This window comes from Salmo trutta, chromosome 8 (assembly GCF_901001165.1).
Source record: "Salmo trutta chromosome 8, fSalTru1.1, whole genome shotgun sequence".
Lineage (NCBI taxonomy): Eukaryota > Metazoa > Chordata > Actinopteri > Salmoniformes > Salmonidae > Salmo > Salmo trutta.
In genome coordinates this window covers 50,945,879-50,959,813 of record NC_042964.1, presented here as the reverse complement: position 1 = coordinate 50,959,813, position 13,935 = coordinate 50,945,879, and the positions used below count along the sequence as shown (strand labels likewise).

Here is a 13,935-nt window from a genome sequence, read left to right as displayed (position 1 = left end):
AGAGACAGAGAGAAACACAGAGACAGACAGACCAACCAAGAGAGTTTCTAGAACAAAGTTATTTAGTCTCTCCAGCTTCAACCACAGCCATTTTTCCTACCAGTCAGGCTCTGTAATTAAACTACAGTAATGTTGTGATCATCTAACACGTAAACCAAGCCGGCATGTAAACAACCGTCCACCCTTGCAAACTACACTGCCAATCCTGAAGCATATATACATAGATTCAAATGTGTGCGGTGCAACGCCATCTCCTTGTGATTAGATTTACATTGACACACACACAGCAGTCTGTTAGTAGGAGTTTGAAGAGCGTGGTAAGAGGCAGTGTGTGAGGTCATACAGTTCCTTCAGGAAGTATTCACACCTTGACTTTTTCCACATTTTGTTGCGTTACAAGGTGGGATTAAAATAGATTTTATTGTAATTTCTCTCAACGATCTACACAGAATAATACTCTATTATATGTGGAAGAAAAATGTGAACATTGGTGGGGGGAGAAAAAAAATCATGACAAATAAAAACTCAAATATACCTTGATTCCATAAGTATTCAGCCCCAAGACAATACAACTTATAATCACCTTTGACAGCAAATACAGCTGTGAGTCTTTCTGGGCAAGTCTCTAAGAGCTTTGCTCACCTGGATTGTACAATATTTGCACATTATTATTTTTACAATGCTTCAAACTCTGTCAAGTTGGTTGCTGATCCTTGCTAGACAGCCATTTTCAAGTCTTGCCATAGATTTTTCAAGTCAAAACTGTAACTAGGCCCCTCACAAACATTCAATGTCATCTTGGTAAGCAACTTCTGTGTATATTTGGCTTTTAGGTTATTGTCCTGCTGAAAGGCAAATTTGTATCCCAGTGTCTGATGGAAATCAAACAACCAGGTTTTCTAGGATGTTACCTTGCTTAGCTCTATTCCATTTATTTTCATCCTTAAACTCCCTAGTTCTTGCCAATGACAAGCATACCCATAACATGATACTGCCACCACCATGCTTGAAAATATGAAGAATGGTACTCAGTGATGTGTTGTGTTGGATTTGTCCCAAATATAACGATTTGTATTTCAGGACAAAAAGTGAATTTCTATACCACATTTTTTTTGGAGTATAACTTTAGTGCCTTATTGCAAACAGGATGCATGTTTTGGAATATTTGTATTCTGTACGGGCTTTCTTCTTTTCACTCTGTTAATTAGGTTAGTATTGTCAAATAACTGAGGATGGATCAACAACATTGCAGTTCTCCTATCGCAGCAATTAAACTCTAATTGTTTTAAAGTCGCCATTGACCTCAAGGTGAAATCCCTGAGCAGTTTCCTTCCTCTCCGGCAACTAAGTTAGGAAGGAAGCTTGTATCTTTGTAGTGACTGGGTGCATTGATACACCACCCAAAGTGCAATTAATAACTTCACCATGCTCAAAGCGATATTCAATGTCTGTTTTTTGGGGGGGGGGGGGGGGTTTACCCATCTACCAGTAGGTGCCCTTCTTTGCGAGGCATTGGTAAATCTCCCTGGTCTGTGGTTGAATCTGTGATTCAAATTCACTGCTCGAATGCGGTAGTCATTCAAAAATCATGTTAAACACTAATATTGCACACATAGTGAGTCCATGCAACTTATGTGACCTGTTAAAACCTCTTTGGTCTAGGGGGCAGTATTCGGAAGTTCAGGGAGCAGGCGTGCCCAAAGTACTCATATAATTGGCCTGTTATTCATATAATTGGTACATTTGGATAGAAAACACTCTGAAGTTTCCAAAACTGTTAAAATAAATGTCTGACTATAAAACAGAACTGATATGAAAACCCGAGGAGAATCCATCTGGAATTTTTTGTTTTTGTTGAGCTCACCACCCATTATAATGACTGTCTATGGGAAAATAAAAGGAAATCCTCTCAGATTGCAGTTCCTAGGGCTTCCACTAGATGTCAACAGTCTTTAGAAAGAGTTTCAGGCTTGTTTTTAGAAAAATTAGCTAGAATTTGTAGTTTTTCCAGGTGGCTCCCATTTTGGCTTGTAGTGTTATGACGCGCGTGGATGAGAGTGCGTACTTCGTTGTTTATCTCCGGTAATGGACATACTATTCTCCGTCTTAAATTTTATAGTTAATTTACATAATAGGGTACCTGAGGATTGATTATAAACGTTGTTTGAGTTGTTTGGAGAAGTTCATTGGTAACGTTTGTGATTCGTTTGGTATGCATTTTGAACGAGGGAAACCGGTGGATTACTGAGTCAAGCGCACCAGCTAAACTGACTTTTTTTGGGATATAAAGAAGGACTTTATCGAACAAAAGGACCATTTGTGATGTAGCTGGGACTCTTGTGATTGCAACCAGATGAAGATCTTCAAAGGTAAGTGATTTATTTTATCGCCATTTCTGAGTTTAGTGATGACTCTGCTTGGTTGAAAAATGAATGTAATGCTTTTGTGTACGGGGCGCTGTCCTCAGATAATCGCATGGTATGCTTTCACCGTAAAGCCTTTTTGAAATCTGACAAAGCAGATGGATTAACAAGAAGTTAAGCTTTTAAATGATGTAGGACACTTGTGTGTTATGAATGTTTAATATTACGAATATTGTATTTTTGAATTTCGCGCTCTGCAACTTCACCGGATGTTGGCGCGGTGGGACGCTAGGTGAACGCCTAGCCCAAAGAGGTAGCACATTTATACTCCTGAACTTAATTAGGCTTGCCATAACAAGTGGTTGAATACTTATTGCCTCAAGACATTTCAGCTTTTCATTTGTAATTAATTTGTAAATATATAATTCCACTTTAATATTATGGGGTATTGTGTGTAGGCCAGTGACAAAATCTCAATTTAATCTGTTTTAAATTCAGGCTGTAACAACATATAGAAAAAGTCAAGGGGTGAATACTTTCTGAAGGCACTGTAGCTAGCTAGCATGACATTTGGTTTAGTTTAAACTCAGCATTCTGATTCAGAGGGCCCACTTTGAACCCTGGCTGGCTGGACCGTTGTTAAGGAGTTCTGGAAAAAAGCTTTGGTTTGAGGTTGGAGAGGAGAGGAGGCTGCCAATGTCATGCAGAGTGAAACCGGCACTAGGCCAAACACAGGAACAGGAAATTAAGCACACGGACTGAGACGAGAGGATCAGATAGGCTACACACAGTGTGCATAAAAAGACACACGCACAGGGAGGAGTTGAATGCTGTGCCCTTCAATCAGGCCAGTGATTTCAGTAAACTGTAGCCCTGTTGGGTTTCTTTCCACATGAGGTCTGGATACAGCCATTACTAATTATTACTGAGACTGAATGAGGCCCTGATATAGAACACCCTGATATAGGCTGCATCATAAAATGACATCCTATTCAATGCACTACTTTTGACAGGGGCCCATAGGGCTCTGGTCAACATTAGTGCACCATGTAGGGAATAGGGTACCATTTAGGATGTAGCCTACACCAGGGCCTCCTACACCAGGGCCTCCTACACCAGGGCCTCCTACACCAGGGCCTCCTACACCAGGGCCTCCTACACCAGGGCCTCCTACACCAGGGCCTCCTACACCAGGGCCTCCTACACCAGGGCCTCCTACACCAGGGCCTCCTACACCAGGGCCTCACACGTGTTGGATGAGGTTTTAATGTAGACTGGTCTGAGAGCAGCCAGTAACGTTTAGAAATACTCCATTAGCATGGATGAGACCCGAATGTAGATGGATGTATAAGTACAAACACATTAGATGAGTCAGTATATGGACTGAACTGCGTACAGTGTGCGTGCTAGGGGATGGGCAGAGGTGTGTTACTGTTCATGGTGGTGGCTGATATTCCCTGCTCCAGGAATACAATCAGATGGATTGCTACCAACAGTGTGTGCATCTCTCCCGTACCCATGGACTATTCCATTATCTACACCCCTGTGACCTACCCATGGACTATTCCATTATCTACACCCCGTGAACTAATTCCTTATCTACACCCCCGTGAACTACCCATGGACTAGTCCATCATCTACACCCCCTCTGTTACCTACCCATGGACTCTTCCATTTGCTACATATCACTGTGTTACCTACCTATGGGCAGCTACAATCTCAACATTGTTAATACCTAGTTATGACATGACTTGTTATTTTTATCTAGTAGTGACATGACCTTTCACACCTGCTGACCCCACACACGACTGTGTGAGAAAACACCACTGATGTGGTGTTAGTCTACTGGCCTAGTCTACACTGTGTTAGAACAACAGGAGCTACGCTAGTCTACACTGTGTTAGAACAACAGGAGCTACGCTAGTCTACTGGCCTAGTCTACACTGTGTTAGAACAACAGGAGCTACGCTAGTCTACACTGTGTTAGAACAACAGGAGCTACGCTAGTCTACACTGTGTTAGAACAACTGGAGCTACGATAGTCTACTGGCCTAGTCTACACTGTGTTAGAACAACAGGAGCTACGCTAGTCTACACTGTGTTAGAACAACAGGAGCTACGCTAGTCTACTGGCCTAGTCTACACTGTGTTAGAACAACAGGAGCTACGCTAGTCTACACTGTGTTAGAACAACAGGAGCTACGCTAGTCTACACTGTGTTAGAACAACTGGAGCTACGATAGTCTACTGGCCTAGTCTACACTGTGTTAGAACAACAGGAGCTACGCTAGTCTACACTGTGTTAGAACAACAGGAGCTACGGTAGTCTACACTGTGTTAGAACAACAGGAGCTACGGTAGTCTACACTGTGTTAGAACAACTGGAGCTACGCTAGTCTACTGGCCTAGTCTACACTGTGTTAGAACAACAGGAGCTATGCTAGTCTACTGGCCTAGTCTACACTGTGTTAGAACAACAGGAGCTACGCTAGTCTACACTGTGTTAGAACAACTGGAGCTACGATAGTCTACTGGCCTAGTCTACACTGTGTTAGAACAACTGGAGCTACGCTAGTCTACACTGTGTTAGAACAGGAACTATGCTAGTCTACACTGTGTTAGAACAACAGGAGCTACGCTAGTCTACTGGCCTAGTCTACACTGTGTTAGAACAACAGGAGCTACGCTAGTCTACACTGTGTTAGAACAACTGGAGCTACGCTAGTCTACTGGCCTAGTCTACACTGTGTTAGAACAACTGGAGCTACGGTAGTCTACTGGCCTAGTCTACACTGTGTTAGAACAACAGGAGCTATGCTAGTCTACTGGCCTAGTCTACACTGTGTTAGAACAACTGGAGCTACGATAGTCTACTGGCCTAGTCTATACTGTTAGAACAACTGGAGCTACGCTAGTCTACTGGCCTAGTCTACACTGTGTTAGAACAACAGGAGCTACGCTAGTCTACACTGTGTTAGAACAACTGGAGCTACGCTAGTCTACTGGCCTAGTCTACACTGTGTTAGAACAACTGGAGCTACGCTAGTCTACTGGCCTAGTCTACACTGTGTTAGAACAACAGGAGCTATGCTAGTCTACTGGCCTAGTCTACACTGTGTTAGAACAACAGGAGCTACGCTAGTCTACACTGTGTTAGAACAACTGGAGCTACGATAGTCTACTGGCCTAGTCTACACTGTGTTAGAACAACTGGAGCTACGGTAGTCTAACAGACTTTAGGCCAATAGGAAACCCTGTTTAACAGTTAGAACAACAAGAGCTATGATAAACAGGGTTTCCTAATGGCCTAAAGTCTGTTATTACAACTGGAGCTACGCTAGTATCCTGTTAAACAGGTTTTCCTGGAGCTTTCACACACACACAAACCTGCATGCCTACTTTATGATGAATGTCCCCGCTTACACTGAAAACTGGATGTTACCCTGTACCCTCTCTAACCGCGTGTTACCCTGTACCCTCTCTAACCGCGTGTTACCCTGTACCCTCTCTAACCGCGCGTTACCCTGTACCCTCTCTAACCGCGCGTTACCCTGTACCCTCTCTAACCGCGCGTTACCCTGTACCCTCTCTAACCGCGCGTTACCCTGTACCCTCTCTAACCGCGCGTTACCCTGTACCCTCTCTAACCGCGCGTTACCCTGTACCCTCTCTAACCGCGTGTTACCCTGTACCCTCTCTAACCGCGCGTTACCCTGTACCCTCTCTAACCGCGTGTTACCCTGTACCCTCTCTAACCGCGTGTTACCCTGTACCCTCTCTAACCGCGTGTTACCCTGTACCCTCTCTAACCGCGTGTTACCCTGTACCCTTTCTAACCGCGTGTTACCCTGTACCCTCTAACTGCGTGTGACCCTGTACTCTAACAGCTAAAGGCTATTGGCACGCAGCAGCAGCGACCTCAGCGTTAGCACTACTTCAGTGCTCATAATTAAAACTAAAGCCCCGCGTGAGGAATGTTTGAGGATTAACGAGCGCATTACATCGTGTTCAGGGGGAGAGAAAGATGAAATTCCAGCACCAACAGAATGCAGGAGGATTAAAACAGTGGTGAGCTCTTGTTCAATATCACCAACACAGACAACACACACAAGGTCCCCAGCAGGTAGGCTAAGCTGCTTTTGTCAGTCACTCCCTCTAAAACCTGCACACTGTGGTGAGCGGCTGACAAAATAATAAAACACCCGCACACACACCACACTTGGCGGCTCTCGTATATCAGCCATCTGTCAGTGTGTGTGTGTGTGTACCTGCATTTCTCCACTGCATATTTAAACAAAGCAAAGCCTTGATTTTGTCTTTTGATTTCTCCCCTCCCAGAGACTTGATCTAGCTCAGAGTATAAACAAACTATTCCGCTCTTCCTTCACTCTGAGGAATGAAAAAGTGTTGTTCTACCCTGCTCTTATCTTCCTGTTCCTTCCCAGCGCCACCCAGCCGTCTCTCTTCTGCTCCCTTCTACCAGCGCCACCCAGCCGTCTCTCTGCTGCTCCCTTCTACCAGGGCCACCCAGCCGTCTCTCTGCTGCTCCCTTCTACCAGGGCCACCCAGCCGTCTCTCTGCTGCTCCCTTCTACCAGGGCCACCCAGCCGTCTCTCTGCTGCTCCCTTCTACCAGGGCCAACCAGCCGTCTCTCTGCTGCTCCCTTCTACCAGGGCCAACCAGCCGTCTCTCTGCTGCTCCTTTCTACCAGCGCCACCCAGCCGTCTCTCTGCTGCTCCCTTCTACCAGCGCCACCCAGCCGTCTCTCTGCTGCTCCCTTCTACCAGGGCCACCCAGCCGTCTCTCTGCTGCTCCCTTCTACCAGGACTGGGGAACCAGAGCAGAACATGCAGCAGAGCTTTGAAGACGTCAGATGGGAAGCACTTGACTAACATCACCAGAGTCTTAAACAGGAAACGGCCCAACCTCTGCTCTGCCTCTCATTCTTCAGGACCACATGCCATGTTGTCTGCTCCAAACATCCAGAAAAACACAAACAAGAAGGGAAGAGAACCTTGCAAAACCTGCCAGGAACGTTAGCTAGTCCACACAACTCTGTGCATATTGAAACAGAAGACAGGGACCAGAGAACTCTACTCTCCATATGGATATAGAAGACAGAACAGACAGGGGATCAGAGAACTCTACTCTCCATATGGATATAGAAGACAGAACAGACAGGGGATCAGAGAACTCTACTCTCCATATGGATATAGAAGACAGAACAGACAGGGGATCAGAGAACTCTACTCTCCATATGGATATAGAAGACAGAACAGACAGGGGATCAGAGAACGCCCCTGTGTTTCGGAAAGCTGAACGTGACACTCCCGAGTCTACAGTCTGTAGTACACCCACGCCTGTCTCCAAGAAGTCGGCTGTCTGGAGAGGCCTACGACATCCCGTCTCCAAGAAGTCGGCTGTCTGGAGAGGCCTACGACATCCCGTCTCCAAGAAGTCGGCTGTCTTGAGAGGCCTACGACATCCCGTCTCCAAGAAGTCGGCTGTCTGGAGAGGCCTACGACATCCCGTCTCCAAGAAGTCGGCTGTCTGGAGAGGCCTACGACATCCCATCTCCAAGAACTCCGCTGTCTGGAGATGCCTACGACATCCCGTCTCCAAGAAGTCGGCTGTCTGGAGAGGCCTACGACATCCCGTCTCCAAGAAGTCGGCTGTCTGGAGAGGCCTACGACATCCCGTCTCCAAGAAGTCGGCTGTCTGGAGAGGCCTACGACATCCCGTCTCCAAGAAGTCGGCTGTCTGGAGAGGCCTACGACATCCCGTCTCCAAGAAGTCCGCTGTCTGGAGAGGCCTACGACATCCCGTCTCCAAGAAGTCCGCCGTCTGGAGAGGCCTACGACATCCCGTCTCCAAGAAGTCCGCTGTCTGGAGAGGCCTACGACATCCCGTCTCTATGTCTATGTGTGGGTGAGTTGACACCAGCAGGAGAGAGAACCCCCAGTGTGCTGGAGCAGCTGTCCCCCTACAGGTGTGATCTCACCTCAGACCCAACGTTGACACACACCGGGACACCTGCTGACCGGTAACATCCTTTTTGTGAGGTCACTACACAGACAGGGCACCAATATACTGAGTCACTTCTCAAATCTGCCACCAAGCTATAGCGTGACATTAGGACTGTCACAACATACCACAGCTTGGTCACCAAGGGAAAGAATCGATACACGGACACAAACCATACAGGACAGTAGTGACCATGGCCCAAGCCCACCAACATCAAACACTGAGTAGCAGTGCAGTGACAGTAGCATGGCAACATAACTAACTGCCCCATATAAAAGGTGAAGCAAGAGAAAAACAAGAAACACAAAGTAGCCTACTTCATGAATGTTATATATTTAACTAGGCAAGTAAGTTAAGAACAAATTCTTATTTACAATGACAGCCTAACTCTAACCCGGATGACACTGGGGCAATTGTGCGCCGCCCTATGGGACTACCAATCACGGCCAGTTGTGATAGAGCCTGGAATCAAACCAGGGTCTGTAGTGATGCCTCTAGCACTGAGATGCAGTGCCCTAGACCACTGCGCAACTCAGGAGCCCAAAACATATGAACATGTAAGGACAAGGGTAACATTTACAGTAACCCTCCACACACCAAAACAAGTAAATGAGTCACCATCAATTTACCGTCTTCCATGGCAGAGCTTAAACTGTGTCCTGGAATTTAGGAATTTCCAGGATTGACAGTAAATGTAGGACAGAAAATGGAAACTGAAAAGTTCAGGTGGGGATATTCCAAAGTCTACTGGTAGAGAACTGAGGAACTAAATGATTCACCATACTGTCAATCCAATCTTATTCATCACATGCACTGAATACAACTGGAGTAACACAGGAGGAATAAACTCGACTTAGCAACAGCAGAACATGAAGCACCTGGTGTCGTCCAGGAGGACTGACAGTAATAAAGAATCTGGTGTCGTCCAGGAGGACTGACAGTAATAAAGAATCTGGTGTCATCCAGGAGGACTGACAGAAATAAAACATCATGCATCTGGTGTTACCCAGGAGGACTGACAGTAAGTACAGGACTTTATAGGAAATGGAAAGTGAAACCGTCAGGTGGGGAGACTACGGACCTTCTCAGGTTGACTTGGTGAGCAAACAGACTGGAATGAACATGTTCAGTGGTCTGATGAGTCAAGTACAAACACATACATGCAGACACGCCCCGTTTCTCCACAGCAAACAACCTTTGGACTCCAGCGTCTGAAGCCCAAGTACAGATGACACACACTGCCAGTCACTAATGGACAAAAAGCTAATGCTTCATTACACACACGGACGTACAAGCGGCACTAAACAACCCTCTAAACCTTTACCTTTCAGACCAGTACTGTTCACCTGAACGTACCTGTAAGAACTACCCGTCCTTAACTGCCCACTTCACCAGGTGTCCCACTTTACCCAAACCCACCCTACATTTACATTTTAGTCATTTAGCAGATGCCATTATCCAGAGCGACTTAGTGCCTCCATCTTAAAATAGCTAGGTGAGACAACCACATATCACAGACATAGTAAGTACATTTTCCTCAATAAAGTAGCTATCAAAGTCAAAGCTAGTAAGCAGGGAAAAAGTCAAGTGTAAATTCACGAAAGGGGTGCTGAAAGGGGTGCTGAAAGGGGTGCTGAAAGGGGTGCTGAAAGGGGTGCTGAAAGGGGTGCTGAAAGGGGTGCTGTGGGATTATTTAAAATACTATTTGAAGCGGTAGGGTTTCAGAAGACGGGCAGGTACTCTGTTGTCCTAGCTTCAGGAGGAAGACGGGCAGGGACTCTGTTGTTCTAGCTTCAGGAGGAAGCTGGTTCCATCATTGGGGTGCCAGGACAGAGTAGAGCTTGGACTGGGCTGAGCGGGAGCTGCCCTCCCATAGGGGTGGGAGAGCCAAGAGACCTGAGGTGGCAGAATGGAGTGTTGGGATGTAGGGTTTGAACATCTTGCTGCTCCGTACGTAAGTACCATGGTATTGTATGTGAATCTACTATGGATAGAAAGTGAATATCTTCAATGTAATATGATATTAAAAGTGACTATAATGAAAAGCAATAAATTAAACTTTAACAATGTATATGAGAGACAACAAGTGCTCATTCACCAAATGTATTTGTTTTCAATAAACACTGGAGACTAAATATAGTTTACATGTTGTCAATCTAATCCAACCCATCTGTTTTGCCCCATAGTTGTGCAGGCGTCGGTTCTGTTGCTAAACAACCAACCCCTCTATAGAAATTGAAAGCTGGGGTTGTTTTCATCAATTGTGTTCTCTTCTCTACCACACGTTCTTAAGCAGACAGACACTGGTCTTTGTTCCACAAATCATTATTCTGAATTGTCTACCAAGTGGTCCTCTACAGATGAGAGACATGACCCCAAATTAACCCTCGTGGAGAGCTATTAGTCTGCCTGAACATTAGGAGCAATGGCCATGTTCACTGACAGGGAGTTTCTGAAGAGGGAATGGTGTTGCAGTGATTTGAGCCCACAGGCAAGGAAAATCAACACACGGCATGTTGTCCACTTCCAGTATGTGTGTGAGACTCAGATAATGATGCATGGACATGGTGGAAGGAAACAGCACCTGGCTCTGTGTGGGTGTCCAGTAAGCAGATGGTTGTGTTTGGGGAGACCATCCAAGATTCTCCACACACCAAAATCTGTCTCTTCAATAATGGAAATGTTCATTTAACGTTAATCCCTATGAGGGGGGTGAAACAAACTTATACAGTCTCTTATGACAGAGATTACTCTTTATGGGGGAGAGAGGAGAAGGGATGGAGGAGAGAGAAGGGATAGAGGAGAGAGAAGGGATAGAGGGAGAGAAAGAACACATACAAATGTTGACTCTCAACAAGGCAGGTCCAGTGACTACAGAAGGGGGGGGGCTGTTCCGTTCTAGGGACAGAGGGTTACGGACAACGCACACGGGTTTGAGCAGGAAACATGAATCAATAGCGTCAGTGTATACTGTGTCCATGTTCTGCATGAAAGACAAACAAACAGGCCTATTACTCATGGTCAGTCTCAGACACACACACACACACACACACACACACACACACAGAGAGAGAGAAAGAAAGAAAGAGTCCCAGAGAGAGGAGGGGAAATGCTCCCTCTGTTTTTGGCCCTCTCCTTTTGACCTTGAGGGGGCAGGGGCTCTTCCTGTTCTGGGTCTGAACCACTACAGCATGTGGTGACTGACTCGGCTTTCTCTACACGGGGTTCAAAGCCCAAAGCTCAACTGCATTCAGCATTAGATGGGATATGGGAATGAGATGGGCCAGTGCTCTTACAAGTCACCTACTTGTTGGAATGGCTATTCAAGTAGCCAATGTATGTCCATTGACAATGGCATGCAGGCTTCAATTGCAGGCTTAATTATACCTAAATGCATGTGTTCAGTTGACAGATGCAATGGTGGAAGTGATGCCTGGAACATTGGGAAATCCAGATCAGTTCACACCAGGCAGGGACCAGGTAACACGTTAGCCTACAGCCAACATGGCTGAATACATACATGTTGCCTGGGGAATAGTTTCTCCTGAAGTCTGTTTGTAGGATGAGATGCTGTAGGTCGGTATTTATTAGGATCCCCATTAGGTAGGCTATGGAGTAAAAGCCTTGTCGTTTCACAAATCTGTCGAGCACATCTCCCAACGAGTGACATGCAAATTGTTGGCCTGTTTTGAAGAGCTCCCAAACACCGAGGTCAATGTTTGAAAATCATGCAGTCGTTTTCATGATAACATCCCACTGCAATACACATAGCAAACGCATCAAACGTTAGTAAACTAGTTTCACCTACAAACCGTGCAACAGCAGCCTACTGTATCATTACCACGCAACATTGTAGCCGCGTGACTGGTTAACGAGGAGCTCTGAGATTTGTTCTATTGCTTAGGGCTGGAACTCACGCTATTTATTACAGAATTAACACTACACACTAGGCCTCTATGCCTTTTCCTTGACTCGCTCCCCAGTTGTAAGGAGAGAAGACGTTTCTACCAAGCATATGGTGGCTCGTTGTTATACCAATGTTATAGAGCCAGACCAACAATCTGTGTCGTTTCCTTCACATCATTCTTAACCAAACTCAGCCGCTGACAAGTTAAAATACACGCTTACCTCAGGAACCGGTAGTTGAACACGAACTCGCTGTCCTAATGGTTCGTCTCCTCTGTTTTTACAACCCAAACGAAGTCCTGTTGTCACCGTCCGTAAAAAGTTCAGCTCTTCCCCGGGAGAGGAAACATTGTGAGACGCTGAACGGAGCGCGCGAGCAACGACGCTCTAAATCCCGGGAAACGTGACACGGTATGGAAGTTTGGCACTTTCCCCACGACAAGCGACTTTTCTTCACGCCCAAGAAAACGTAAACACGGAATTAATTCAGATGTGTTTCAGATTCAAAGACGAACACACTTTTGGATTAAGTCCGCCCTCATGAACTGGCAAGAAACTGCACGTTGAACTGTAAGCGCCCGCGGTACAGCGGCCAAGAAAAAGAGAGATGGAGTATCTTCTCTCACTCCTCCCTCTCTCTCTCTCTCTCTCTCTCTCCTCTCCCTCTCTCTCTCCCACGACAATACACGGAGCCTGTATGTATCAGTTTACACACAAGACGGGGAGAGACTGCAAACTATCGTGAAGCCGGAGAAAAACAACCGAGCCCTCCACCCTCTTCTTTTCAGTGGCAGCGCCCAATAAAAAGAGGGATGGAGTATTCTCTCTCTCTCTCTCTCTCCTCCCCCTCTCCCTCTCTCTCTCTCTCCTCCCTCCCTCTCTCTCTCTCTCTCTCTCTCCTCCCTCTCTCTCTCTCTCTCCTCCCCCCCCCTCTCTCTCTCTCTCTCTCTCTCTCTCCTCCCTCCCTCCTCTCTCTCTCTCTCTCTCTCTCTCCTCCCCACAATAGACCGAGCCTGTACGGATCAATTTACTCACAAGACGGGGAGAGACTCTGCAAACTGTCCTGAAAGTCTGAGAAAACCAATGTAGCCCTCCACCCTCTTCTTTTCACTGGAGACAAGAAATACCCACTGGAAGCCCCGCGAGCAGCGCTGTTCGAAATGAAAGCGCAGCTGTCTGAACACTGCTGAACAATTCCAGAATAAACTGGAAGATTGTAGGCTAGCGCTAGGCTACATTGTAATCTGTTGTAGTTTTATGTCGATGAGAATATTATGCTATATGAAAATCCAACCTGGATACAGGACCGACTGTCCCCATTTCTATCAGCTACATTTCTGAAAATGGTTTTCAGGGGTCAAATCCTACTTGACTGTGCAGTCGCCTATAATGCACGGCTCTTGGAGACAATAGTTACATTGTTTCCTATGTTTGGTTAGAGGGCCGTGTGGAGGTATTAGGTAAATAACATGCCTCGAAGGAATGTTACAGTAGGCCTAATGCCATTATTGCTTTATCAATTATAACTGATACAGGCTAATACAGGCTGCATTCATGCTTCAACACACCCATAACATCTGTCACGATGTAATAGATCTTTGTTTGTGTGTTTTTCTACTAATTCATTCATTCATTTGTACTC

The 13,935-nt window shown here is 46.0% G+C and overlaps 1 pseudogene; it reads right to left on the bottom strand.

Moving 5' to 3' along the window:
- Nucleotides 1-13,097, bottom strand: part of LOC115199183 (plexin-B2-like) — a 213,584-nt pseudogene extending 200,487 nt beyond the window's left edge.
- Between the last annotated feature and the right edge of the window lie 838 nt (nt 13,098-13,935).